General features: G+C 41.1%; 1 protein-coding gene across 3 annotated transcripts in view; it reads right to left on the bottom strand.

Annotated features, from left to right (window-relative positions):
• The window catches only part of alcamb (activated leukocyte cell adhesion molecule b), a 33,826-nt gene that overhangs the window by 26,905 nt on the left and 682 nt on the right, over positions 1-6,239 (bottom strand). The gene's annotated exons all lie outside the window — the stretch shown is intronic.

Raw genomic sequence — 6,239 nt, forward strand, 5'->3', positions numbered from 1 at the left:
GGCATCAGCGACGGTGTTCCCTCCCAGAGGGATGTGTGCTGTTCCATATTAATGACAAAGACAGAAGCGAAGCAAGAAGTCGACATCATACACTCATTTGCTTGAAAAGGGTCGCCTTCACAATACAGTCGGCAGGAGTCCGCAGGAATTCAGTGAAAGCTGGGGGAGGAGGGCTGTGGCAATGACAAAGGACGAGGCAAACCTCACTTTTTGTCCCTGAAACAAGGCCTGCCCAATTTCTTGCCTCTTTCACCAAAACCCAGGCGTACCACCTTCATGCATGTCAATGGAGGAGTTCCTGCATAAAGAAAGCAGCGCTGAAGCAGGGCACGGTGAACTCTCTCCTGTTGTTAAGCCTTCCTTTATGTCTGAAACAATGTAGCTCTGGTTCCCTCCCTTTAGATAACAAATAAACCATTATTTTTCCACAACAGAGAACAGCCCGTGGTAAAATAAGAGGAATTGCAAGAGCACTGTAATTTTACTTGGCTATGTGACACAATATGGGAAATAGCCCAAAAGGGGTTGAAAGCCTTAAAAACTAATGCATGGCGGCCCAGCGGGCGAGTGAATAGTGCGACGAATTCACGGTTTTGGGTTCGATCCCAGTTAGGTCCTTGCTGTCTGGAGTTAGCATGTTTGTGGGTTTTTTTCGGGTGCTCTGGTTTTCTCCCACATTCCAAAGACATGCAGTGTAAGCTGGTTGAATACTCTAAATTGCCGCTATGTACGTATAGGTGTCCCTGTTCTTGAAATTCTACATAAGGCATGACAATAAACAGCTAGAAGCAAGGACAGGTCGCCTCTTTTTGAAGACTGCTTGTTATCTGCCAACATACAAATGCATACTTATCGAAAAGAATAGTTCATTGTGTACCGTACATGATGCTATTGGGTGTCATCGTATGAGAGCATTTTTACAAGACGAATAATGAAAACAAACATGGATTTTTGCCATCGATACCAGTCAGCAGGCTTTGCAGTAAATCCAGGTGTGGTGTTATTACCTTTACGTACTATATTACATTGTCTGTCTATTTTATGTACTTTACTTTTAATATATATATGCTCTGGGAGCATAAATGTCACATTTCTACCCTGCATTGAAACTCTTTCAGAGTTGAAAGATTTGGGACCAATTAGATCCCCAAAATGAAATCCCAAGCTAATTCCAAACTGATTTAAAAAAAAAGGATAACATTAAACAGGTCCCATAGCAAAGCCGCACATCTTCACCTGACTGGCAAAGTAAAGCAAAATTGGATGCCTTAAGAGGCTATTTCAGAAGGGATTAAAATGGTTGAAAAAAGTAAATGTCTCCCGCAGCAATGCTCTAAAAGCAGGTCCAAGCAATCACCAACGTGTAATTAAGATTCGCTTGCTGCTGTTTTACTGATAATCCTGAGTGTAAAACTGTCGAGGGCGAACAAGAAAGGCCCCTTTACACATTGAATTATTCCCTCAGAAACTGTTTGTCTTTTCATCCTCTTAGGGCAACATTAATCATACATCACTATGCTTTGACAAACAGAAACCAAGCTTTTCCATCGAGGAAGTTAGCTTCCTCCAGTCTAACGACCAAAAGCGGCTTCCGTGCTGTTGGCATGGTTGTAATCAAATTATAGACAATAGAAGTTGAAAGCCAAGAGTCATGTAATTTCAGCTGAGTGACGGCAACAACGCTTTCAAACAACGGCATACACAAACAGGGACCCTAAGAGACCCTCATGGTTTTCTACGGCTACTAAAACAAACACTCATCCACCTGTTTGGCTGGGGTGGTTTGGGTGTAGGTTGGGAAATAAAACATTGCTTTCCAAGCCAACACACAAATTGAATAGAGTCTGTCTGACGTGAGTAGGTTCCTTTTATGTTCAAGTGATTTGCTCATAGTGAAACCGTTCACCGTTATGACTTCAAAACTAAAGTGCAGAAACACGCCACGGACACAGCCGCATGTTTGTAGAAAATGACTGTTATTACAATGCAATTAAGAACAGAGTCTGTCGTGCAACACTATTTTGGGAACAATAAGAACATATTTGAAGATGAGAAAAGACTGGAAAGGTGACAAGTGTGATGATTGATGTAATCTGTGCAGTGGATCGTGAAAGTGATTTCAGTACGTAAGGAAAAGAATTAAGTGCGCTTGTTTGGATTCTGAAGGTAAAAGGTCATCTTAGATATAAAACATTTATGTAAAACACTATTGATTGTGACATTGAAATGGGTTTGGAACAAACACAACTAAACTCCATTTCAAAATGAAAAGAAAAACCTCAATGCTTTCCTCAAAATTTTTTGAACCTTTTGTTTTGAATGTTCCTTTTTCCTAATTGGTTTCTATTAAACATCTACCAATTAACTCATCCAAGTGGAAAATCTCAGAGGCATTTAAGGGCTCAGTTTCTGACTGCAATCAAGTGTTTATACTTGAAAAAGATCAGCTTGGTGAATTTATATGATCTCTTCAATGGTCGGAAGGAAAAGCTGAACTCACTTGGCCCTTTGTGAAATTGCTTTGAAGACCTGTGATATAGAGCATCGGAACTGGGCAGATAAATGATTCCATATTTCATTTCTTTGTTGGCTGTGTTTAATGGTGTGATGCTTGGATTTATTTTGGAATCTATATTGAGGGTCACAGTAAGCCTTGTTTACATGTATTCTTATAGAACTTTGCATATGATTATGATTCCATCATTGGAGACCCATATTTCTGTTTAGTAAAGCAACGCTATCTGCATTTCTCTGTTTGGTGGATGATACAGAAAAACAAACTCTGTCATGCTGTGGGCACTTTTATATGATAATGACTATTTGCCACAATGCATTTAGTATATTTGCAAGTATTTTATTTTAAAAAAATCCTTTTACCATTTCACTTTATTTTGCATTGATATTGAACAGTGTGCATTTAGCGGTGCTAAAATATAAAAGTGTCAATGTAAATATAAGTGGCGCAGCAGCATACATAGTATTTTCTCAAAGTAGTAAAAATGTCTACTGTAAAACTGAGTTATTTTGGGAGTCTAGAGAACCGGGAGATGCTAATATGAATAAACATCGACCATAGATCTCAGTAGACCTTGACAACGTGAGTCTATGCATTCGATCAAGACAGTAGATCACTAAGTTGCAATTAAAAGATATATGAAGCTAGCATCATAATTCAAGTTGATCCTTGATTATTAAGTGCAAGAAAACTTTGATGGCGAGCTCGCTACTTTTACCCAGACATACTGCTTAAGATAGGTAGACAGCTTACCCAAACTTTTTTTTACTTACCATATTTGTTTTTTCACTTGTCCACCAGACATATTTTGGCAGCACTCTTCCCTGACAGGATGCCATTCTGAACAACTCTATTTAATTTACAGTGGGACCCTCCCTATCTGAATTTACCACTCATGTTGGTGGTGGAGCATGCATGGTGCCAAATGCCCCCACCGCAGATTTCTATCTGACACTTCGCTCTTGGAAAGAGTGAAGGCGTCAACATGATAAACTGTGTATACACTGGAGGCTGTCGCCCAAAGACACATTTTTCATTCCAGTTGAATATATAAACTAAAACAGCAGACTTCCATCCTAATGTGATGTGAAAAACTATCAATAGAAACAACTGCCAACCTCTTCAATTATAGCTTTACTAGATTGTGTGTAATCCTGCTAACAAGCACACATAATCTGTGTTTTAATTGTTTATTTATGTTTCAAGGCCTTACCAAGCATCATGAATGCAACATTCCCCAGAGTGACTTTGATTCTCACATCTTGGCGGCTTTGTGTTTCCTCGTGCGAGATAATAACGCTGCAGTCGTACACTTGGCTCTTCGCTTGACATCTCCTCCAGCAGGAATCCATCAAAAATGCAGCCGTCTCACGTAGTAGAAACAAGCCACTTTACACCTCCAATTCTATCACATACAAAATCCCACAGGCTGTGAGGAAAATTGGGTGCTACTTAATCGAGTAGGGAAAAAACCCACAAGGTTGATGACTTTCCGTGGCTATAACAATTACATTTGTCTACTCAACTAAAGCACACACAATATTTACCAAGTTCAAAAGCATTCTAATTCATGTACTAGTTGTATAGATGACGTATGAACAAAGGTACTGATATAAAAATCTTCAAATGCATGCTCAGTGACGGGTATACTGATTTCTTGTGGGGATTAGGACTAACATGGATACTTGAGTTCTAAATGTCAATCCATTTACCCTAGAAAAGATCAATTTCAGTCTCTGATGAAATTGTTTTGGGGTCACTGAGGAAAAAAATAGAAAAGAGAAGGTTCTAAGTTGACTTTTATGGTTCACCTGTATTTAGTCACGCAGCCAATTATTTATTGGCTGAGGCACCTCAGCAGACAGACCCTCTATCATGCTGAGACATACTGACTATTTTAAGAGCAGCAATGGCTAAAAGTGAAATACAGATGCAGCATTTTTCATCTAGAGACCAGGCAAGCATGTCAAGACCGCATTTGAATTTTCCACAAAGAGATAGTTTTCATGTCTTTTGGGGAGGGGAGGCGGAAACCATTATTCGGGTGGGTGGGGTGCGGTGGGAGGTAGGGTCAGCTTTCTTTGTGGAGAGGAGACAAGATCGGACACGCACGCAAAGCCACACACAACTTGTCTACCGTGCAATGAAGCCTGCAATTAAAAAGACATGCAAACATCCTGGCACGCAAGTCTGGACGGAACCCAGCCGCTTGAAAGAGAGGATCTGGTCTCAGGTGAAATTAGGTGACACCCCTCCAAACCCCCACTCGCCGCCACCACCCACTCATCCCCACCGACCCCACCCAACTCAGCCTAGGCCATAAGTGGTGGGAGAGCTCCACTTGCTTGACAAGTAATACCAGCTGTGACACCGAGCGCAGGATGGCTGTACGAGCTGTGGTGAGCGTGGAGTGGGGTGTGGGTAGGCTGGGGTGGGGGTTGGGTGGAGATGAGGGAGTGAACAAAAAAAACATCTTTCCAGACTCTTCCTAGAGAGATCTAGTCATAATGTTACCTTTTTATGTGAGACTTAACCAAAAAAAAACTCCTAACACATTTCTAGAGATGACTTGCATATAGTTTGGTCCTGCATTAAAAAAAGGAAATTTCCAATCAAATTAAACACAGTAAATCCAACATTTATTTGGCATTCAGGTCTTAAATCTTTAAAGTCTTAATGTAAAGTTAATACCAAAGGCTTCAGTGCTGATTCATTTGTTGTTGTTGTTTTTTTTAAACATAAAATTGGTACAGAACAGAGTATTGTGGACTGTATTAAACTGGTCAGCGACCTGGCTCTCAACTGTTCGTGCCAGAAGCAAAAAAAAATTAATCACTTTTAAGTATTGATGTGTTTGTAGTCCCAGCACCATTATTCAAACTAGGCTTTGCAGTTTCTGACACTCACCAGTGTGATTATTCAAAAGGAACTTCAAGCCGGACTGAAGCGGCGACCATCTGTTGTGTGCACTCGCACACACGTTTACACCCTCACGCCTAAGCACACACACAGAGCAGCGTGCAGGGCCGTAAAAGTCTGACCTCGACCCGTTGCACTTCTCCACCATGTGAAGTGCCGAGGCATGGCACAGCGGTGCAAAAAACTCATTTGTTTCTTCTCAAATAACAGATAGAGCGAACAGTAGAAGACTGCAGTGTGACTGAAGCAAATCCAGCCCCTGACCTTCTAAAGGTTTTTCTTAATAATGGCCAGGCAAGAGTACATGAACACACGGCGCCTATTACCCTTTGGTCTGCATGCAGGGAACCGTGTCAAAAAACGGAAAATTACCGCAGCACCCATCCCTGCAAATACCACTTGTAGCATTCCAAACCTATACAAACCTGCAATAAAGGACCCCCCCCCCCCCCCCCTGCCCTTTCAGTAAAACTATCAAAACCTTCTCCGTCAAAACCTCTGATCATAATCCTGGTAATCCAAGACAGGAGATGTGCAGGAAGCACTATCCAGCTGCATTAAAATGAGTGAAACCACATGTGAAATCATACAGTTAAGTAAGAGGCACAAATGGAGGATAAAGATGGTTGGCATTAACAAGTTATTTGCATGAAAGTCATCTAAAGGTTAGTCACAGTTCATTCATTCATCTTCTGTACCGCTGACTCAGATGAGGATCATGGGGTGCTGGAGTAATATTAGCTAACTATGAACAGGAGGCAGGGTAGATCCTAAAAACTGGTTTCCAGCCAAATGCAGAGTCAGT

The sequence above is a fragment of the Stigmatopora nigra genome, chromosome 8, assembly GCF_051989575.1.
Source record: "Stigmatopora nigra isolate UIUO_SnigA chromosome 8, RoL_Snig_1.1, whole genome shotgun sequence".
Lineage (NCBI taxonomy): Eukaryota > Metazoa > Chordata > Actinopteri > Syngnathiformes > Syngnathidae > Stigmatopora > Stigmatopora nigra.